The sequence below is a fragment of the Trichosurus vulpecula genome, chromosome 2 (genome assembly GCF_011100635.1).
Source record: "Trichosurus vulpecula isolate mTriVul1 chromosome 2, mTriVul1.pri, whole genome shotgun sequence".
NCBI classification, from domain to species: domain Eukaryota; kingdom Metazoa; phylum Chordata; class Mammalia; order Diprotodontia; family Phalangeridae; genus Trichosurus; species Trichosurus vulpecula.
This window is the reverse complement of record NC_050574.1, coordinates 280,276,682-280,300,814: the sequence shown is the minus strand read 5'-3', so window position 1 is coordinate 280,300,814 and position 24,133 is coordinate 280,276,682. Positions and strand designations below refer to the sequence as shown.

General features: G+C 36.8%; 1 protein-coding gene across 1 annotated transcript in view; it reads left to right on the top strand.

Annotated features, from left to right (window-relative positions):
• ARHGAP15 (Rho GTPase activating protein 15) overlaps nucleotides 1–24,133 on the top strand; it is an 858,653-nt gene that overhangs the window by 590,769 nt on the left and 243,751 nt on the right. The gene's annotated exons all lie outside the window — the stretch shown is intronic.

The window sequence follows — 24,133 nt, the reverse complement described above, 5'->3', positions numbered from 1 at the left end:
GAGGAGGGGAAGAAAGAAAAGGACTATGTTTTTAAAATAGACTAATGAAATATACATTGGAATCATATGTAAGAGTTCAGAAAGATAAGGAATAGAATCATAAAACTTGGAACTATATGGAGAAAACCAAGGAAATTTAAACATCTTGAAATTAGAATTAATTTTTTAAAATATCTTTTCATCTTTATCAAACTTATGGGATTCTCTGTTTTGTATTTCTGTCTTTTTAAACTATGATTCTACTTATCAGAAATCAAGGAGTTGATAACTTTTCTATGATTTTCTATTGGCAGTAATGAGGAAACATAAGTGTACCTAAAAGTGTTCTGAGCATAAAGCACTCAAATATATTGCTTTCAGATCTAGAATGTAACCCCACTAGAAATCTACTAGAAATTCACAATAAATATAAGCCAAAAATTCTGGACTTCTTTTTTTTTTCCTTCCCACTCTCTCTGCCAAGGATGTTCAGCAGGCTAGACACTAAAACTTTGATGGAGCAAAACAGAATAATGGTCTTTTAGATATTGGCCACATATGGTGGTGAGTCTGTTGATTTCAGGAATACTTGAGGAAAAGAATCAATGGAAGAAGATAACATTCCAGTTGGGTAATCGTTGTAAACATCACAGAGAGTCATGCTGAACAGAGAAAACCAGGCAGGGTATATAAATGAGAGATCACTATCACTGGACATATAATGGATAAAGTCTACTTTTGACTTGAGACATGTGGAATCTTAAAGAAATTGTAAAGCAATGGAGTTCTGGGAAAACTGCTGTTTCACCTCTAAACATGCTATGTATTTGTCTTTATTGCTCTTGGCTTACCTTTTTGCGTTGTTGTTCCCAAAAGGAGTGGCTTAGCCACAGATTATGTTTATCAGAATTCTCTGGTGTATTCCATTAAATTTAGTATTAGAAGAAGAAGCCAGTGTTGTCTTACGTGTCTTTCAGATGGACAAAGGCTATGATGAGTCTAAACCTAAGAATCAGAGAGAAGTAATATCTATTTAGTATGTTCCTAGGGACGTGGAGGGAGGGGAAGTGTGGGTGTGGGTGTGGGTCCATATATGTGTATGGGTAAGTGGGTATGGGTTTGGGATTGGGGGATGGAAGGGCTAGAGAGAAGTGGGAGGAGAAAAGGCTGAGGCTTAGGATACTTTCATTTGACTCTAGAGTTCCTCCATGGTATCTCCCTTTTCTTAGATCTATCCTTTAAATTAAAAGGTGCTTCTTAGCATTTGGCAGCCTTTAAAAGTAACCATCATTTCTTATATCCATATAACTTGTCACCAGTGAGTATTTATTAACCTTTGTGAGCCTTTGTCTTTTTTTTAGTTAAATTTAAGTTTTTTAATTAACAAAAATCTATGTTCTCTCCTCCTCCTCTCTTCATGTGTAATGGAGGGGAGAGGGACCCTTATAACAAATATTCATAGTCTAGCAAAAGAAATTCCCACATTGGACACATACACATACACACGCAGGAACACACACACACACACACACATTTAATTCTACATTCTAAGTATCAGCTCTCTTTCAGGAGCTAAGTAGAAGCTTTCTGCAGTTAGAGTTGGTCAATGCATTAATCAGAGTTCTTAAGTCTTTCAAAGTTGTTTGCCTCTACAGTGTTCTAATTGGGCATATAGTTCTTCTGATTCTGCTTACTCCACTCTGCATCAGTTCATCCGGGTGTTCCCAGGATTCTCTGAAACTCTCTCTTTCATCATTTCTTCTAGCACAGTAGTATTTCTTTACATTCATATCTTCTGTCTTTAACAGGTTGCTCTCCAACCTAGAGAAGCAGCCTAGTGAGGGAGAAGTGTCATAGTTTAATAGAATGGGCTGGGTCTTCCTTTAAAAGAACTGGCTTTGAATCCTCGGACTGCTGCTTACTATCTGTATGTATTTATACAAGCCACTTAACCTTTTGATCTAAATGACTTCTAAGGTCCCTAATAGGTTTAAATTCTATGACCATCACCAACTTTATTCCTATTGGCCTGATTTGAGTAAGAGTATTCTCTGAAGGGGAAAAAAAAAGTATGAACTGGGCCCAGCCTCATTTTTGTTCCCTTTTCAATTAGCTAAAATCATTTCTGCAATATATTTTGTGCTGGAAGTATATCCTGATTGGGATTCTAGACAGCTGGGCAACACATTTTTCCTACAGAAAAGAAATCTGAAAACAGAAGCAGCACTAGAAACAAACACTAGTTGCATTTCCTGCCTTAAAAATATGCTCAGCAGTATGAAAAAGCAAAAAAAAAATCATCTGCAATGAAAATATGAAATCTGTCCATCTCGTCTTTTGTAATCTAAACTTCACCATCCTCTAAGGCTTTGTAATTCCTCATGTTTTCATGAGATTTGACAATGTAAAGCTGGACAGAAGGCCTTAGTTGGTATCTGGTAGCACAGAATTGTCAGTAAACTATCTGGTTTATAGCACTGTCAGAATAGAACTCACAGAATACAAATAATGCTACATTAGGACTTTTGACACTCTCAACTATGTCCAAATTTTTATAAAAATGACTTTGGATTAGACGGTCAAAGGAGAGTATGCACAGCCAATTCTCAATTATCAGTGATCAGATTATCTTTTTAATGAATCACTTACAGGAGACCTGTAACCTCTTCCCTTATGTCACCCATCTGGGTCCTAGTCTACTGACAGCAGAACCAAACCAGGAGGGCAGTCAAGGCTGGAGACAGAAAATGTTGCATTGTCTAAGCATATGGTTCTGTGTGTATGTGCATGCATGCATGTATGGGTGTGTGGGTGGGTGTGTTGGGACTGAGGGGGTCCTAAGGAGATGAAATGACAAACCATGTGAAAGTGCTTTGAAAAGCATAACATACTATATCAATTAATAGTGTTAATTATTAATATCATAATTATTCACAAATGAAATTTGAATAATTGTATTTTGTTTTAACATTAAAACTTATTTTCTACTCTAGCCATTTACCAGCATAATTGGAATTTGGCTACATATTGAGATGAATAAGATTCATTCTATTTTGACTCATAATTTTCTTTCATCTTCTTCACTGTTATAACCCTCAGTAATTTTAAATATACCCATTGGTGCACATTTAACTTGTTTCATTGTTCTCCAAATCTAAAAACATCATTGGGAACTTGATATTTTGATTAATGCATCCAGATCTGTATTTCAATCAAATCGAATTTTTGATCATATAAGCCAAATACACATTTTTTACAAAATTCACCCCAGTGACAACAAATATTTATTGAGTGCTTGCAAAATGAGAAAATCTGCATTTAATATAGTTCATACATATACCATCTACTCTTTTTTTCTACTAGTGGACTGGTTGCATTCTGGTTATTGGTGATGGTAAATAATATCGCCCTCATAGCATGCAAATGACAAAATTGTTCAGCAATTTAGATGTCTTTATAGGTTCAAGCTGGTCAGAGCATCATCACCGTGCCAGAATCTTTTATCTTTGTTTAGGGCTTAATGACACATTGATAGCACAGAAACATCTTAAAAACTTCCAGTAGAATATATATGCTCTTTGAGAGCAGGGACTGTTTTATTTTTATTTTTTGTATCCCCAGCAAACAACATAAAGTCTTGCTCATGATGAGCACTTAATAAATGGTTGTTGAATTGGATTGAAATCTTAGAAAAAGAGCTTTCTGAATTTGTGGTCCTACTGCTTCATCTCTTCATGCAACAATGAACAAAGCATGAACCCTCTAGATGAATTGGGTGAGAGTTCTTAGTTTCATTCTGCTTATGCCATCTTTTAGCAATGTGTTGGCGTTCTCCAATAAAATGGCGTATGTGAACCTAGATCTCAGAGTATTATAGATCTAAGATCTTGTATTAATGCTACAGAATGTTGTATTATCTCATCATCACATTCTCATGTACATTCTTACAAAGCACAGGCTTTAGCATATGAGATCCTGGGTCACTTCTGATGATAGGACTTTTAAGATCCCACTATTTTTGTATCAACCTACCCCTTCATTCTACCCCCTTATTTTTCAGGACATTTCCTACAAGTAATATGCTGCTGGCTTTCAAATCTTTTTTTTTTAAATCAGATAAAGTCCATGCAATCTCCTTAGTTCTGCAAAGGGCAGACTTTTTAAGGTTCTAAAGAGGATAAATAGCCATAAGGTTAGAAGCAATGCAGCATAATGGAAAGAGGGCTGAATTTGAAATCAGATCATCTGGCTTGAAATCCCAGCTCTAACATCTACCAGCTTAGCAAAGTGAACCTCAAGAAAATGGGACAAATCATACTTGTGCTCCCTAACTCAGATAGCTCATGCCAGAAAAGTACCCCATTACCATCAAAGTATCACAATGTTATTATCAAGGTACTGTTTACACACGGCAGCTAGGTGGCACAATGGATAGCATGGTGGGCATGAAATCAGGAAGATTCATCTTCCTGAGTTCAAATTTGGTCTTAGACACTCACTAGCTGTGTTACCCTGGGCAAGTCTGTTTGTCTCATTTTCCTCATCTGTAAAATGAACTGGGGAAAGAAATGGCAAACCACTCTAGTATTGTTGCCAAGAAAACACCAAATGGGGTCACAAAGAGTTGGAAACTACTGGACAACAAACAAACTGTTTAGTTATCTTTGTTCACCCTTAAGAAAAATGAACAAAAATTACTTGTAGGCTTTCTAGAGAGAAAGAAGCAGCCTTGGGTAGTGGATATTGAACTAATCTTGATGCAAGGAAGACCCTGGATTCCAGAGCCACCTCTGATATGTATATACTATGTGACCTGTATAAATCAAATAGTGCTCTAGAAGGCAACTAACACAGCAACTAAAAAAAAAAATAGGTGTTTACATTGGTAGAAGAAGTAAGAAGTTACCCCACCTGAAAGTTCGCTATCCTGATGAAATCACAAATCCAATGTCTATCCATATCCTTCTTGTCAAGTACAAGGGCCCAAGCCCTAAGTAAATGGACAGGCCTTGAAGGGATGTGACTGGGGATTGTTCATAAGGTTATAGAATTAGAAGTAGAAGGAACCTCAGAAATCAGCTAGTTTAAATCCTTCATTTTACAGATTAAGAAACTGAGACCCAGAAAAGTTAAATGATTTGCTCAAGGTCACACAGTTTTAAGTGATAAAGCTGGGATTTGAAGCCCAGGCCTCTGACTCCAAAGTCAGAATTCTTTCCATTATGCTATCTCCCTTCAGAGTCTGTTTAGTGGATTATACTAGAAAAGATTCCTCCACCTATCTGCATATCCCCAGAACAGGTGAGGAATAGATCTTATGAGGAATTTGGGCGATTTTCTTCATGCAATCATAAGAGTATAAAGGAAGACTTTGTGATATACTTAACAAACACCAGGCAGAATACAATATATACTTCCGTCCTCTGTAGAGCCATGGAAAGAATTGATTGGGTGTGTGTATGTATATGTCTAAACAGAGACGGAAAATGTCATTCTTTCAAATTTTTTTGTTGCATAGTTTGGATATCTTTGTTCACCCAAATCCCACTGGAATAGAAGTAAAAAATTGACTATTGACTTAAAATAGATGACATTCCTTGTTTTGATCACACTGAGAATTTGCACTCACCCGTGCAAATCAACTATCAGAGTCCCTATTTTGTGTTATCAACTGTACCTAAACTGTATTTCTATAGATTGGACCTTAGAGCAAAGCAAAGCATTAACTTTAGTAGCTGTCTCTGTGCTGTTATTATCTGCAGCATCAGAAATTGAATAGAAGAAGGGAAAACTGAGAAAGGATGTGAACAATTGGCAGTTTCATCATGAAATAAGCAATTGGATGAAGCAGGGAAAAAAGGGATCTAGAGAGGGATTTTCGAAGCTGGGTCCTGTTTTTATAAAACAACCCCTGTATCAAGTTCATTCATTTTTCTATTAAGTGAATTTATTTTGCCCTCTTATTATTTTTCAAAGTAAGGTATTTCCTTAAGCTGACTTCACTCTGGCCACCAACAGCAACAACAACAAAACAAACCATGTTATTTGCTTTATCCTATTCCACATGACGTTTTTTTTTTTTGAGGGTTGGTTTTTTTTGAAGGCACCTTTTTGGCTTCCTCATGACAAGATTATCGTTTTACAATGATTTATTTTTCCCATTAAAAGCTGAAAAGATCACTTAATCATAAAGGGACCAGGCTATAACATATTTTGGAGCTTTGGAAACTTTCTTAGCCCTCATTTTTCAGCTCCATTGCATCAGTGAGCTAGGAGGTCTACTGCTGACAACAGTTCCCTTTGTTTTCAGGACTTTAAGAGAATGCCCTCTCACTACTGAAAGATGCAACCCATAGAGGTCAAACCAATAATGGCTCTTCTGCCCTTTGCATGTGGGTTTTAGGGTTTGACCTAGTATTGTAAAAGCTTGTGTCTGGCTCACATACGCCCCTAAAGTTCACAATGCCCGGATGTAGCATAGAAAGAGCCCTAGGCTTTGAGCTAAGAAGAACTGAGTTCAATCCTCACCTGTAACACATACTATCATCTGAACTGAGCTTTAATTTCCTTATATCTAAAATGGCATACTTTCTGAGGTTTCTGCCTCATAGGACCATTGTGAGCTCAAATGAGATACAGCTTGTGAAGTGCATTGAAAACACTAAAGTGCTATCTATTAGAAAGGTATTAGAAAGAATTAGAAAATACCGTTATTTCCTATGTCATGGCCAATCCGCAAACCACACATTTCTGATGATACAAATTTCAACCAAAGAACAGGTTGTATTAATCAGTCAGCAAACATTTATTAATTGCCTATTTTATGAGACATTCCATTTAAAATATAAATGCAAAAAATGAAATTATCACCACTTTTAGGGGACTAACATTCTATCATGGAGACAATGTATATATACACATACATAGTTTTACACAAAACCCTTTTATAAAGAAAATATAAAATTTATATATATATATATAATTAATATAAATTATATAATGTATGTAATTATTATATAAATTATATAATATACATGATATAAATACGAGGAATTAGAAGGAGAGGGTACTAGCAGTAGAGGAGAAGAAGAAAAGCTTCATGATATTTCAGCTATGTCTTAAAGAAAAAGAAGGATTCTACAAGGTTGAAGGCATGAGCAAGAAATAGCCAGTACATGGAGAGGAGGGATGTAGCTCTCTATGGCATGCATAAGGAACACAGAGGTCATTTTGGCTAGACTGTAAAGTGGGCAGGGGAGGAAGTAATGCACAATCAGGCCAGAAAGACAGGTTGGAGTCATGTTGTAAAGGGCTTTAAAATGCAAACAAATGAATTTATATTTTATCCAGAGCCAGTTAGGAGCCACTGGAGTTTATTGAATAGGGAAGTAACATGGTCAGAACTGGGTTTAAGGAAAATCGCTTCAGCATCTCTGTGGAGAATAGATTGAAATGGAGAGAAATTTGAGGTAGAAAGGCCAATAAGGACACCATTGCAATAGTCTTGGCAAGAGATGAAGTGAGCCTGAAATGGGTTGTTGCTATGTAAGTAGAAAGAAGGTGTCAGATTCGAGAAATGTTGTGGCAATGGCAAGATTAGGCAACTGATTCGACATGTAGGGTGAGTAAGGGTGGGAAGTTGAGTAGTTGAGTTTGATGTCAAAGTAATGAACCCGACAAAAATAAGGAAATTTGGAAAAGGATGGGTTTGGAGATAAAGATAATACGATCTTATGGAGTATGTTGAGTTTGAGATATCTCCAAGATATCTAGTTTTAAATGACCAATAGGCTACCAGTAATGTGAGACTGAGGCTCAGAGGAGACACTGGAGTTAGATGTATGCATCTGTAAATTATATACATAGACATCATAGTTGAAGAAAAGAACCTAGGGAAATAAATGGTTAGAGGATATGAAATGAATGGTAAATCAGCAAGGAATACTGAGGAGTAGTAAGACAGCTTGAAGATTTCTCCCTTTATCTTTCAACCTGTTTCATCTGTCATTTTGATTTTTTTAAATAATGCAAATAACACGAGATTCTCAAAAATATACAAAACCAAGTGAAAACTATGGTAATACTGAACAGTATTCATAGTCCTTCCCTGTTTTAACCAGTTGTGGAATTCATGACAAACTGACCTTCATTTTACTTCTTTTTTTCTGCACTTTGAAACAGCAATTACTAGCACATTTTACTAAATGAGCTAAATGAACCTTTTCCCCCTCTCTCTTTAGCTCCAGAATGACCATAATCCCCCTTTCCAGAATACCTGGTGTTTGTGCAGCTGCTAAAGATATTGACCTTATGTTAGGGAATTACCTTGGCAATCCCTAGAGGGAGACCTTAAATTTCAACCAAGAAGGCGATGGGAATGTGCAGATTACTCAGTTGCAAAAGAGACTATTTTAGAGTTTTTAATATGGTCTTAAGGAAAAGAGAGCTCTCTCCAAGAATTGAAAATAACCATAATGTATTTGATATATACAAAACTTATGATGTTTCTTGAGTCCAGGAAACTGATTTCTATTTGACATAGTGACATTTTTCTTTAAGGATTTTAATTCTCCTGCCTTGCATTAATTTCTTCTCCATCCTGCACAAACGTCAAAAGTTAAAAATAAAGAACAAGGAAACAAGTTAAGTAACAAAAGAATATGTTAACTAATCAGAAGATTGTAATAATAGATCTAGTTGTTAAACTAAGAAAAGAGTACCAATCTGACAGTACAATTTATTCTTCTGCGTATGACAAAGTTCACAAGCCGGCATTAACTCTGCCCCTTGGCTAAGGACAATATGAGAAAAAAAAATCTGCAAACAACTTCAAAATTGGAATTTGGAGTCAGGTTAGCAATATGAGTAAAACCACTGGCAGTATTTCTCACAATTGCAAGAATTTTCAAATCGTGTAGACTCTTTGTAAGCAACTTTGGAAGGGAAAGGAATCTTACTCAAAAATGTTATCATTAAAAAATCAGAAATCTAGTTTCATGATGTTTTCAGTGTTGGAAAAAGGTGTTTGCTGTGGAGAAGAGAGTTGTTTTCACAATACAATCTAATACACTGGAGCAACCTAATAATAATTTTTTAGGGGTCAGAGATCTAGAAATGGGAGATGCCTCAAAGGACTTATTGTTAGACCTTCTCATTTTAAAGATAAGAAAACTAAGATATAGGGAGATTAAGTCACTTGCCTAAGACTATACAGGTAGCAAATGGCAGAGGAAAGATTTGAACCCAGGTTCTATGACTTTCAGAGCCAATGCTAGGTCCCATCTACCTTTGGGTGAAAGTACCTTCCTATAAACTCCTTAAAGTAATTAAGTTCCCTTGAATGAAGTCCAAAAAAGACTCAACATGGTTGATTGGTTGTTGTCCTTCATTTTCGAAGAGGACCAAAATGATATCATTATACTAGAGTCAAGTTTTAGTGTGTCCAACTGTGGCTGATCAGACCAATATGAGCTTGGAATGTTCTACCATAGGTCGGGCACAAATGGTCTGTATGAACATTTGGGGTGGATTCTCTGAGTTTACATATCTTCTGTTTCTCTTGAGCTATTTCAATTCTACTTTGCTCATAGAGCACAACATCTTCTCTAGTACCCCATGCTAAGTTGAGTGCCATGCCACTGTCTCCCATGTCACACAATCAATTCCAAAGTTCTTAAGAGAGACCTTGAAGGTATCCTTGTATTGCTTCTTCTGACCACCATGTGAACACTTGCTGTGTGTGAGTTCACCATAAAATAGTCTTTTGGCAAGCATATGTTTTGTATTCGAGCAATGTGGCCAGCCCTTTGGAGTTGTGCTCTCTGAAGCACAGTTTGAATGTTTGGCAGTTTAGTTTCAGAAAGGACCTTAGTGTCTGGTATCTTATCCTGCCAGGTGATCCTCAGAATCTTCCTAAGACAATTCAAATGGACACGATTCAGTTTCCTGGCATGGTGCTGGTAGGCTGTCTAGGTTTCACAGGCATATAACAATGCCCCTTTAGATTTAGAGATGAGTTACATAGCTCATACTCAAAAAGAGTTTTCTTAGTTATAATTTATTAAATTTAAAATAATTACTGTCTAATAGTAATAATAACAGCATTTATATATCACTTTAAGGTTTGCAAAGAACTTTAAAAGTTTAACTCATTTGATCCTCACAACAACCCTATGAGGTAGGTGCTATTATTATCCTCATTTTACAGATAAGGAAACTGAGGCACAGACTGGTTAATGGCCTTTCCCAGGTCACACAGCTACTAAGGGTCTGAGGCAGTATTGAAACTCAATTCTTCCTGACTCTAAGTCCCACACTTTGTCTGCTATATCATTTTACTGCCTAAAAGAAACAAAACAATAAGGACATGACCTAGGCTGTTCCATAAGCTATATTTTGTAATGATTCATGGCATTTCATAGCACAATAAGGTCCAAGAACATCTAGCTGGTCAGATCTGCCAATACAAATCACCTTGTCCTGAACACTGTTTTATACTCAAGAAGAAAAAAGGAGTTGGTACCCTCTACAGTTTCACCAACATTAATCAGTAGAGTCATCAAACTCCAGGCACATTTGATCATCCCCATTAGATATAAGCTAGAGAAGAATGTACATAGGGTTTGGTCACATAGTATAGCTAGGAGTCTCTTTTTACTCCAAAGGCCAGGATTTGGAGAGGGTCAGGAAGAGTCATATAAGAGTTGGAAGAGAAGGTAATGGCACTTTAAGACCCCTGTTAATCTCTAAGGACCATATTTTGATAGTAAGTCCTTCTTCACAAAGGAAAATATTGTTTCCAGTAATTACCAGCTGTGATAAGTCACTTATATTGATATATCAGCTTCCCCTCCCCCCCGTCCCCCAACGAATTTGTTGTTCTTTACAAACATTTCTCAAGACTGTCATTTGGAAAGAGAAAAAGGATTATTGTCATCATCAAAGTGCTTTAGAAACCCCCAAACGTCTTTTGGAAAAGGAACTTTTCTATTTCTCTGAAGTCTAAAGATCACTGGGCAGGGATAGCTTTATGACATCCAGACACCAGAGTCCATAAAGGGAACAAGGCATCTGGTGCCATTGAAATTCTTTTTTAACTTATTGCTGACAATCTGGGGTATAACAGAAAGGGGGATATTGGCAGGGACAACCATTTGAGATATCTGAAACATTGATTTACCAGGGCTAGATCCTAGTCTACTGAAGACCCTAGCATTAGAACCCAAGGTGAAGTTAATGATTAAAAAAAAATCAGCAGGAGTTCCGAGAATATTTGGAAGACTTACATGAATAGTAAATAAAACAATACCAGAAAAAAATAAACATGACTATAACAATGTTAATAGAAAGAATACAATGAAACCAGATATTATCTAATTAGAATGACCAAGTTTTTCCCTAGGGAACGGTTAAGAAAATTCACTTCTCTTCCCCTTCATTGCAGAAGTGGCAGACTAAGGGTATGGAATATTGCCTGTAGTATTAAATAAAGTTGGTGTGTTGCCTTTGCTAAAATGTCATCTTTGTTTTTCCTCTTTTTTAATCTTCATAAAAAAGGATAGTTTTGTTTAAGGGAGGGAAGTGAGATATATTCAGAAATTAATGTGATAAATATCAAAAGTCATCAAAAATAAATTTAAATTTAAAAAATTCAGTGAGAAGATGGGTCAGTAATAATGTATAGGAAAAATGATAGAAGAAAAATCCAAATTGATTAGTATATTTTAACTTGAAAGTTGCCTAAGATAGAACATGATCTTCATGCCAGATAAACCCTATATGCCAAATTTCATAATTCCGTATTTCTGCCCCTTCTAACTGTTTTCTGTATTTGATTATAGTCTACAGGAAAATCCAAGTGGGAAGTTCTTTTGAAATTCAATAAAAATGTGAGATATTCTAATGGAAAAATTGTTCAGAAAGAATGTCATACCTTTGTCCATGCTACCCCCACCCCATCCAAAAGAAGATCTTTTTCCTCACCTCTTATTGTCTGAATCCTACTCCTTTTCCAAGGAGTCAATGCCCATCTATTTTTCAGAGTCTTCCCTGGCCACTAACCAGTTCTCAATTATCTCTTCCTCCTCTGAACTCTTATAATACATAATATATATGCCACACACTGGAAGATAAACATTTTTTACATTGTATTCTTAAATGGTTTTGTGGGGGGAGGGGGGCATAAAGTATGTGTGTATATGATGTCTTCCCAATCAGATGATTAATCCCCAGAAGTCTGAGGCTGTCTTTACCTATTGTCCTCAATACCTCTTCCTTTTCCATATTAGCATCTTCAATTCATTCATTCTCCATCTCCATATCACACTCTCCCTGAGCCCACTGTTCTATACACTTACTTGTAATAACAACGTTGCCAGCAGCTACTGTGGGGGCATAAGGCCAATAACACCAGTGCACAGGAGGGCTGCTGGCACAGGTTTTTCGATCTGCTTTTCTAAGGAAAGCAACTTTAAGGGGTTAATAATCTCAGTTTAATTAAACATACATATATCATTCACTTAGTTCAGGGAAAAAGTCAGCACTCTGAACTCCAGAACAAATACAAATAGAAATTACAAGCATACATTATATAAATAGAGCAAATAACACACAGAGATCAACATACAGGCTTCCATCTGTCTGACCAAAAATTACATAGTTACCAGAGAGAGAGGCACCAACATCTGGATTTTCAAAGCTGGGGGTCTCCAGTGGCTACCCAGAATCTTGTCTGGTCAAATCACATGACACTCTTCTGGTGAGTGAGAGCCCCAAAACAAAATGCCAACCTCTGAGCTCTTATACCCCGTGCAGGGCCCTGAGGGCTCAGAATCTATTTACCAAAAAGGTGTGGTGTCTGTGTCCTGGAGCTTTCTTGTTTCTTAAGCAGGTCATCAAAGACTCTTGATTCAATCAAAGACTCCCAATTGAAACAAAGGCAAGAATCATTAAAGGCACTTGATGGCCTTAGCATTCCAAAAGAGAAGACAACAGAAAAGTCCTACCCTAATCACTGGAATACTACTCCCCTTTTCTCCTAATGGCTTCCCACTACATATGAAACAAATCATTTTATAATAACTGGCTGAATGGAATACAAAATTAGAAGGCTAGTGATAGCTAAGGAGGGACTTTATTTGTACCTAAAAGGAACCAGCCCACAATGTGTCATCAGAGGATTAAAAGAGAACACCTTTTTAGCTTTCATCTTCATTTTAGAGGCTGATTGCTAGGTGACCCTGGGCAAGCTGCCAGTCTTTGGGTGGCTTAATTCCCTCTGTAAGAAATATATGATAACAATATACTTCATAGACAGTATCAGAAGAAAAGCAATTTTTAAAATAAGCTTACAAAATACTGTGGAAGCAAAAGGTGTCATCTAGATACTATTAGCAAAATTGTCAACACCCAGAGTCTATCTATGTATAGTTACCCATTGATGCTGTTTAGTCATTTTCAGTCATATCTGACTCTTTGTGACCCCTTTTGGGGTTTTCTTGGCAAAGATACTGGAGTGGTTTGCCATTTCCTTCTCCAGCTCATTTTTCAGATCAGATAACTGATGGCACTCACATTGTTAACAATAATGACTTGCTCAAGGTCACACAGATGGTAAGTGTCTGAGGCCAGATTTGAACTCAGGAACAGGAGCCTTCCTGACTCCAGGCACAGCACTCTATCCACAATGCCACCTAGCTGCCCTATATATACCCACTTGGACATAAAAAAACAGAATCACACAAAATCTATTCTTTTTCCTCTCTTCACCTTATCTCCAATCCTATCAAAGTAAAATGTGACCTTCTTTTCTGTGCGACAGGACAGCTCATCCACCATTACACAAACTCATTGGAACTTCTACCCTTTAGTTTCCTTCACCAGCAGCTTCATCCCCAAAGCTACTTGCTCAGCCTTGACTATTCTACATTGGATTCCCATTACAACGCACAGGCCAACTGACTTTTTACTGATGGTGGTAATGTACCCAAAGCAGTCCTTATATCTTTGCTTGAAGATCTCTAGTGAAAGAAAACCTATTATTTCCTGAGGCAATGCATCTGACTTCCATTTAACTCTAATTGATAGGAAAATTTTCCATACATCAAACTGAAATGTACCTCAATGTACCTCCCTATCTCAATGCTAATTCTGCCCTTTGAGACTCGGCAGAGCATATCTGATCCTTACCATAACTGGTAAACCTTCACATATTTCAGGACAGTGTGTATGCCCCAGCCCCATGTCTTCTCAGAGTATATGCATATCTGTACCTGTCTATACAGTGTATACATGTGTGTATGTGTACGGTATTTGGATGCATGTGGTATAAATCTGATCATGTATCAGTACATATGTGTATACTTAAACATAGATATATACAGAACAACGTAAATGGCAAAATGATAGAGGAAACAAAACAAGGACACACGAAGAACCATTTTAAACCCCAATCTATAGTAAAAGGAACTAACCAGGGAAATTCAAACATTCATGACCAACATCTAAATACAAATTTACATGTAAACCAAAAAACTCCTAGATGATTTCCCCCCATTTCTTTGTTCATACCACCCTGGATATTTGCAGAGGAGACAAGATTTGAACACTGTCATTGCACTAGGGGTAAGAAAAGCCTATGCTAATTGTAAAATACAGCCTCATGCCTCAAGAAGCTGTAACCCAGCATTAATGAACTTTTTTTTTAATGCTCAGCTCAATCCTTACTGAAAAAGAAAAGATCTCTTTTAGCCAAATCCTCATATTCCTTATCTGCTAAAGGCAATATGTTTGCATCCCATGTGAGAGAGAATGGTTAAAATAAGGGCTTTAAAATGGGTTTAAAGTTTTGAAGACTTCTCTTGTTCATAGTAATTTTCCCTAGAAAAGAAATTTATAAATTCCTTTCCCTAATGGTCCCTCTGCAAGAAAACAAGAATATACCAGTATAAGTTCCACTGTAGGAAAATCAAAAATATCATGTAAACTACAAATATGTTAGCCAATTGAGAATATTTATTAACTAAATAATTTAATAATAAAGAAAATGCCTACTTGATTAATTGTTACAGAGTAAAAATTACAATAAAACTGTCTTGATCAGTGCTTTGCAGAAGCGCCATTACTGTCTGTGCAGTTGTTTAACAAGGATTTAATTGGAAAGATAAGTGAATGCACATTTAAAAGTATTGTTAATTTGCTTTATAATCACCCCATCCTTCACAGTATTGACAGCACTAGGCACAAACCCCTTTCTGTTTTACAAGTATTATTTTCCATATGTGCACAATAAATTCTGAAGCAGTAATTGGAAATTTTATGGATTCCAACATACCTAGTGTATTGAATTTAGAGGTTCAATATACCCTTTTAAGAGGTAACCTAGCTATAGTTGTTTGGAAAAAGTGAATGGTCTCTGATCTATATATTTTCAGCAATCTACTATATACCATAGTTATATTTTTGTCCCTTTCTATTAAAAAGTCATATTTAAAAAGTCATGCTTAATCCTAATCAAACCAGTATTGGCAGAAGAAAAATTGTCCTGATGGGTTTCTGTTGTATATGAGTTTATATTTATATTTCATTACTTCGGGCATGCTCCACAAAGGTCCTACTCAGATGCCTTATTGGGGCATGGAGGTGACCATGTGTTCTTGAGTGCAATGTGGGTACCAAATCCTACAGAGCTGAAAAGGTTTAAAAGTATGGACCCCAGTGGCAAACTACTTGTCTGCTTTCTGAAGGCTGATATGCAATAAGTATAGGGGAAATAATCATCCAAATTTTGGTCACCAAGAGATGCCATGGCTGATTTAGCCACTCTGATCGAAGCAAAAGACAAAAATACAAAATGGTCCTCAGAACCATGAACTCACTAGCACCAGCACCAAACTAAAGAGCTCAGAAACCATTTTATACAACAAAAATTGAATGTCTTTGCCAAGAGAAGAAACGTAAGTTTAGAGTAAAAGTTCATTTATGAAAGAGACAGAATAAAAGACAGCAGAATGTGAATAGTGTTGTCTCACAAAACAGCAAAAAGTAACTGAGGATAAAGCAAGCCTACAGAAAACTTGGAATGAAATAATCCTGTGTCAAATTATCCAAGAGCATTTGCAGATTCAAACAGGAAGAGGACAACAAACAACCTAAATTAGAACAGACATCCTAGGATTTTATAGTAAACTATTTTTGGTTTAGACCACCACTTTTGACTCTACCGTCTCCGTACTCAATGTGATGTGTGGAAAAGAAGATGAAATCAGGAAAAGTGGCTTAGACCTGACCAGACACAGAAAAAAAAAAAAAACATGCTGAGGTAGACATCATTGTAAAGACACACATGGATCAATTTTTAACATAGCATTATTATTATCATTGTGTCTCCCAGGCATATATTGAGATCATATAATACTCTCTGACAAAAATACAGCTCTGCAGAACACTTTGTTCAATGATCCATTGAACATAGAGAGATGTATGTTCACCTAAGGTATTCACCAATGATGTAGTAGATGACTTAAAGAGGGGAAGCTTGCAAAAGGAAAACAATTGATCACAGATGGTACTTGTACCAATAAAGGTGATCAAGAATACTATTATTATTTAATAACAAAATAATAATAACTAGCATTTACATCTTATTTGATTCTCACAACAACTCTAGGAGATAGAGGCTATTATTATCCATATTTTATGAATGAGGAAAGTGAAGCAGACAGAATTGAAGTGCCAGCCTATATGCCTGCTTTCTCCTATATATAAAATTTTAATAATGATGATCTGTGCTTGGTATTGAGGGCTTCCTTGATGAAAACATGAGAAGGGAACAGTCAGGCTTTCATAGAATATTTTTTCTATATTGGACCATATTTTTACAGACCCAAAAACTGACTGAGGGGGATAGACAGAAGAAGATATCTGGTATTTATTAATTTTAAGCATTTGACTCCACAGAATAATATTCAATTATTCTTAGCATATGCTAAAATTATACAAGAATATGATAAACACAACTATGCAGATAACTTTACTCAACAATCCACTAGACAGTGATATCACATTTTTAAAAAGGAAGACATTTGTTCACCTAAGGCAGGGATGGGTTACCTGTGACCTTGAGGCCACATTTGGCCCTCTAAGTCCTCAAGTAAGGCTCTTCAACTGAGTCCAAACTTTACAGAACAAATCCCCTTAATAAAAGGATTTGTTCTATGAAGTTAGAATTCAGTCAAAAGACTTCACTTGAGGACCTAGGGGGCCACATGTAGCCTCGAGGCCACAGGTCCCCCACCCCTGATTTAGACAATGACCATCAGTTGAGGAGTGGCTGAAAAAGTTGTAAGTTGTAATATATGATTGTGAAAGAATACTATTGTGCTATGAAAAAAATGATGTGAGGGACAAGTTCAGAAAAACCTGGGAAGATTTATATGAACTGATGCAAATTGAAGTGAGCAGAAAGAAGAAAACATTGAACACAGTAATTGCAATGTTGTAATGATAATTAATTATGAAAGACTTAGCTACTCTGATCAGTACAGTGATCTAAAACAATTCCATAAGATTCCCAGTTATATTGCCATCCTTCTGGGCACTAAATTTTAGAAAAGACACTAATAACTAGACAAATATCCAAAGGGCTTCAAAGTCATTTTATATAAAGATCAGTTGAAGAAACTGGGGATGCTTAGGCTAGAGGAGAGGAAAAGATATATCTGTCTTTGAGTATTTGAAAAGCTATTCTGTGAAGAGAGATTATACTTATTCAATTTAGCCCCAAGAGAAATCAGTGAACATTGAAGAAAAGCAATTCTTTATAAGGAAATCTTTTTTTCACCATTAGAGCTATGCAAAATTACAATGGGCTATCTCAGGAGGTAGTGGGTTCCTTCTCTTGGAAAGTTTTCCAGTAAGAATCAGATAGCTACTTTGGGGGTATGTTTTAGAGGGAATTATTATACAGATATAGCTTTGACTAAGTGCCATCTTAGGTCCCTTAAGACTATTAAATAACTATTAAAATCTATGATAATAGAACCATTATATGTGAACAAATGAATAAAACTGAAACCAATCAAATGGACAGCCTTCTCCCTTGATTGGTAGCCAAAAGATATTTTAAAACAAAGAAAATTATCTGGTACTTTGGGTAGATTCTCTATGGAGAATATAGGAAAAGACCTGGACACAAATCGTAGAGGATGAAAAGGTTTGGGGGAGTTATTTTGTATTACTTTTTGCTTCTGTTGTATCTCCTTCTCCCTCCACCCCCAACCAGCGTGTGTGCATGTCTGTGTCTGTGTCTGTGTGTGTGTGTGTGTCCCTGTGTCCCTGTGTTTCTTTCTGTGTCTCTGTCTCTATGCATGGATCTCTCTTTCTCGTCTTTTTATTCTTGAATCTGAGTGGTATGGCATCCTCATATATCTAGGAAGGCCTCATAGCACTGAAATCAAGAATGTTTCAAAATAATGAGTACTACTAAGATAGTGACTTCATCAGTGGGGGTTTATATTTCCTATTGTAAAATTAGTGGAATCAGCAGAAATTCTATCCAATGATGGACCTGGATGGCCAGCCCAAAACAGAGAAGATCATGAAGAGTGGCATACTCTGAGTCAATCCATAAAGATATCTTTAGAGGGCTTCCTTGTTATTTGGGATATTTTGAGGAAATTCATATGATTCATATACATTTGTTGAGTGCCTAGCACTCAGTGCAGGAAAGTTATGAGATTTTGATGGAGATAAAAGAAATATATTAAGAATATACTTCCCCCCAAGAAACTTCTAACCTAATAATGCCTGCAGGCATTTTCACTGGCTGTCTTGCTGGCCAGAAATGCTTTCCTTGCTTATCTCATCCTCCTGGCTCCCCTGGCTTCCTTCATATCCCAACTAAAATCCCATCTTATACAAGTATGTTTCCTCTTTTTAATTATTTCTTTTTTTGTCCTGTATATAGCTTTTTGTGCATATTTGTTCACTTGTTGTCTTCTTCCATTAGATCATCAGCTCATTGTAGCCTTGTTGTTCAGTAATGTCTGGCTCCTCATGACCTTAGTTGGGGTTTTCTTGGCAAAGATATTAAACATTTCCTTCATCAGATCATTTTACAGATGAGAAACTGAGGCAAACAAACAGGTTTAAGTGATTTGCCCAGGGTCACACAGCCAGTAAATGTCTAAGACTAGATTTGAACTCATGAAGTTGAGTCTTCCTGACTCTAGGCACTGTGCTCCATCCACTGTGCCAGGTGGCTGCCCTCTTTGCAGGCAAGGACTATCTTTTGCCTTGTTTTGCTTCCCCAGCACTTAGCACAGTGTAGGTGCTTAACATACTCACCAATAAAGAGGCAAAAACAAAGCAACGTGTTTTCCAAAACCTTGTATTCAGAATGTCTGAAGCTTCTGCTTTTTAGTAAGTAAAGTCCTAACAACTCCCCTTTCTATGATTGAGACTTCCTGGCTAGTAGAAGTTTGAGACTGATTTGGAAACCAACTCATCAAGTTAATCTAAATACAGTGGGAGTCTTCTAAAGCATCAATGTTTATTTATTTTAAAAGGTATAGTGCTTAAGCTTCCTTTTTAAAAATGCAAAATATAGTATAGAATATGAATCTTAGTTATAAAATCCCCCAATTATTTCCACTGATTCCTCTACATCTGTTTCAAACTCCATGAGCATTCTAATACCCTTTCAGAGACCAAGAGGCAAAGGAAAAAATATCTTCATTCTAAAGATATAACATCCATCTCTAATTGCTCCAACCTAAAAAAAATTCTAGTCATTTTTCATGTCTGTTATTTCAGAACCTTAAAATGAGGTTTTTAAAAATCAGTTTTAAAAAACATAGAATTCATGAAAACTTTCTAAAATGTTTTCTTATAGAATGAGTCAAGAGAAATGACTTCTGAGCATATGAAAATTTGACTTTGCATGCACACGTAGTGTTTTGAGACAATAGTAGAATAAGTTATTTTCTTTTTCTTCTATAAACTTCTTTCCCCTCTGGATAAAAGTAATTATTTCAAGTAATATTTCTAGGCAAACTTTTTTTTTTATTTTTAGAGTTCTATTTGATTATGAACTTAATAATCATAAATATAATCATTTCAACATAAAAAGAAAAAAAGACAGTATTGTCTAAAAAACTGTGAACTTGTCACAATTTAAGAGTATCTTAAATTTAACAATAATAACAAAATTTCAGGGGCAGAGCCAAGATGGCAACTGGAAAGCAGGAACTGGCCTAAAGCTCTCCCACAGGACCCTCCAAACACCTATAAAAATGTTTCTGAACAAATTCTAGAATTGCAGAACCCACAAAATAGCAGAGGGAAGCAGGGGTCCAGCCCAGGACAACCTGGATGGTCTCTGGGTAAGGTCTAGCAGATGGAGCTGGGAGCAGAGTGCAGCAGAGCCCAGCATGGGCTGTGACCAGACCAGCCAGACTGGTAGCTGGGCGGAACAGGCCCTAGCTCCCTGAATCAGTGAGCTGTGGCAGTTACCAGACTTCTCAACCCATAAACACGAAAGTCAACAGAGAAGGTTAGTGGGAAAAAACTGCAGGGCTAGAGTGAAAGGATTTTGTGGTGGGCCACTGCCCCAGCAGCACAGATGTTACAGCTATAGAACTACAGCTGCTGTTGCTTCTGGCCCCTGGCCCACCTGGTGGGAGGAATTAAGTGGCAGATTAGAGCAGGAGTGCAGAGCCTGCTTAGATTTGGGTCCAGTCTGGGTTGGCAGTTCTTGGGGGAGGAGGAGCACTGGTGTGGCAGAGCTTGCTGTGTAGAAAAAGCTCTGAAAACAACAGCACAGCCCCTCAAGCTTGGGACAAAGTACTCTATACTCTACAAGCAGTCATACTCTGATGAAAAACTCAAAGGTCAAGTAGTTGGCTGGGAACATGAACAGGAAGCGAAAACAGACTCAGATTCAAACTCAGACTTTGGAATTTTCTTTGGTGACAAATAAGACCAAAACATACAGCCAGAAGAAGTCAACAAAGTCAAAGAGCCTACATCAAAAGCCTCCAAGAAAAATATGAATTGGTCTCAGGCCATGGAAGAGCTCAAAAAGGATTTGGAAAAGCAAGTTAGAGAAGTAGAGGAAAAATTGGGAAGAGAAATGAGAGTGATGCGAGAAAACCATGAAAAACAAGTCAATGACTTGCTAAAGGAGACCCCAAAAAAAATACTAAGGAAAACAACACCTTAAGAAATAGACTAACTCAAATGGCAAAACAGCTCCAAAAAGCCAATGAGGAGAAGAATGCCTTGAAAGGCAGAATTAGTCAAATGGAAAAGGAGGTCCAAAAGACCACTGAAGAAAATACTACCTTAAAAATTAGATTGGAGCAAGTGGAAGCTAGTGACTTGATGAGAAATCAAGATATTATAAAACAGAACCAAAGGAATGAAAAAATGGAAGACAATGTGAAATACCTCACTGGAAAAACCACTGACCTGGAAAATAGATCCAGGAGAGATAATTTAAAAATTATTGGGCTACCTGAAAGCCATGATCAAAAAAAGAGCCTAGATATCATCTTTCAAGAAATTATCAAGGAGAACTTCCCTGATATTCTAGAGCCAGAGGGTAAAATAGAAATTGAAAGAATCCACCAATCACCTCCTGAAAAAGATCCCAAAAAGAAAACTCCTAGGAACATTGTTGCCAAATTCCAGAGCTCCAGGTCAAGGAGAAAATAGTGCAAGCAGCCAGAAAGAAACAATTTGAGTACTGTGGAAACATAATTAGAATAATACAAGATCTAGCAGCTTCTACATTAAGGGATCAAAGGGCTTGGAATATGATATTCTGGTGGTCAATGGAGCTAGGATTAAAACCAAGAATCACCTACTCAGCAATACTGAGTATCATGTTCCAAGGTAAAATGTGGATTTTCAATAAAATAGAGGACTTTCAAGCTTTCTCAGTGAAAAGACCAGAGCTGAATAGAAAATTTGACTTTCAAACACAAGAATCAAGAGAAGCATGAAAAGGTAAACAAGAAAGAGAAATCACAAGGGACTTACTAAAGTTGAACTGTTTTGTTTATGTTCCTACATGGAAAGATGATGTATATAATTCATGAGATCTTAGTATTAGGGTAGCTGAAGGGAATATATATATGGAGAGAAAGAGAGCACAAGGTGAGTTGAATATGAAGGGATGATATCTAAAAAAATAAAATCAAATTAAGGGATGAGAGAGGAATATATTGAGAGAGGGAGAAAGAGAGAGATAGAATTGGGTAAATTATCTCACATAAAAGTGGCAAGAAAAAGCAGTTCTGTAGGAAGGGAAGAGGGGGCAGATAAGGGGGAATGAGTGAATCTTGGTCTCATTTGGATTTGACCTGAGGAGAGAATAACATACACACTCAATTGGGTATCTTGCCCCACAGGAAAGAAGGAGGAAGAGGATAAAAAAGGGGGATGTTAGAAGGGAAGACAGATAAGGGGAGGAGGTAATCAAAAACAAACACTTTTGAAAAGGGCAGAGTCAAGGGAGAAAATTGAATAAAGGGGGACTGGATAGGAGGGAGCAAAATATAGTTAGTCTTTCACAACATGAGTATTATGGAAGGGTTTTGCATAATGATACACATGTGGCCTATGTTGAATTGCTTGCCTTCTTAGGGAGTGTGGGTGGGGAGGGAAGAGAGGAGAGAATTTGGAACTCAAATTTTAAAAGCAGATGTTTAAAAAAAGTTTTTATGTGCAACTAGGAAATAAGATATACAGGCAATGGAGCATAGAAATTTATCTTGCCCTACAAGAAATTAAGGGAAAAGGGGATGGGGAGGGGGGGACTGGGATGACAGAAGGGAGGGCTGACTGGGGAACAGGGCAATCAGAATATATGACATCTTGGAGTGGGAGGGAGGGTAGAAATGGGGAGGAAATTTGTAATTCAAACTCTTGTGAAAATCAATGCTGAAAACTAAAAATAATAAATTAAAATTTTTAAAAAAAACATAATTTCCCTTTTGGACAATTTTTTACAAACTCCTAATTTTGCAATACTCTCAAAATATTTGCTTCACTCTTTCCACTTGATTGGAAGCTTCTGGAGGGCAGCAGCTGTAATTATTTATCATTAAATCTCATCAGAGGCTCTTCATCTAGTAAGTACTCAATAAATGTCAGCTGAACTGAATGCCAAGCCTCATTTATCCATGTTTCTCTTATGCCGATGGAGGAAATGCTGTATATATTGAGCTGAACACGTTGAATAGCTTGTTGATAAACATTAATTAAACCAGTAATTAAACATTAATTAAGCCACTGAGCATACTATAACATCTTACTTTCACCTCTTTGCCTTGCCCTCCAGTCTTTGATAGCTTGGTATGCATCAAGATTTCTTTTCTTTTAAAATCCCTTTTGTAAATTTTTTTGTCATACTCTCCTTAGCACCAAACCTAAAGCAAAAGTATGACATGCATTTTCAAAAACCATTCAAAGGGTCAAAGTTTCATTAGATTGGGCCCTTCAGATGCCATGTGTTTGGAGCAAGTACAATTTAGCAAATCTAAGAAAAGAAAAATCATGAAATGCTCAGCTACCCCCACAATTAACTAAAATATGAGAGAAAACTAGGCTATGATGGGGGAGGGGAGTGATAAATTGGAAAGGGAGCAGAGGCAGGCTGTGTGGGTCTATGTCTTTACGACTCTCTGACAAACACTGGATGGAGGAGAGATGTGAGAATCTTTCATGCCCCGGTAGGGGGAGCTTCCTTTTCCCTCCCCAGAGCACCAGCATGGTGCCTGTGTTTAAATAAGCCATCCAAAAATGCAGACTTTTCATTTTCATTTTGCAAGTGGGAAATTTTCACCATGTGATGGGCACATTACTCTTCTTAGCGACACATTTTTGTGCAAACTCATTTGGGAAAGAATAGGAAATTTAGAATACTGCCTTCATATTTCTTCTGGAAATGTTAGCCGGAATCCATTATTTCCAAACCTGATGAGGATTACGGCTCATTTGTATTTCACAGCAACCCATTTTGTATTCTTTTTTGTGAGTGTGAAGTAAATAAGGGATGATACCTTTCTAATAGTGTCTATATTTTTTGTTGTTGTTGTTGTTTTCCATATGAATAGTTTTATTCTCAGATTGAGGGGAAGGGGACATAGGG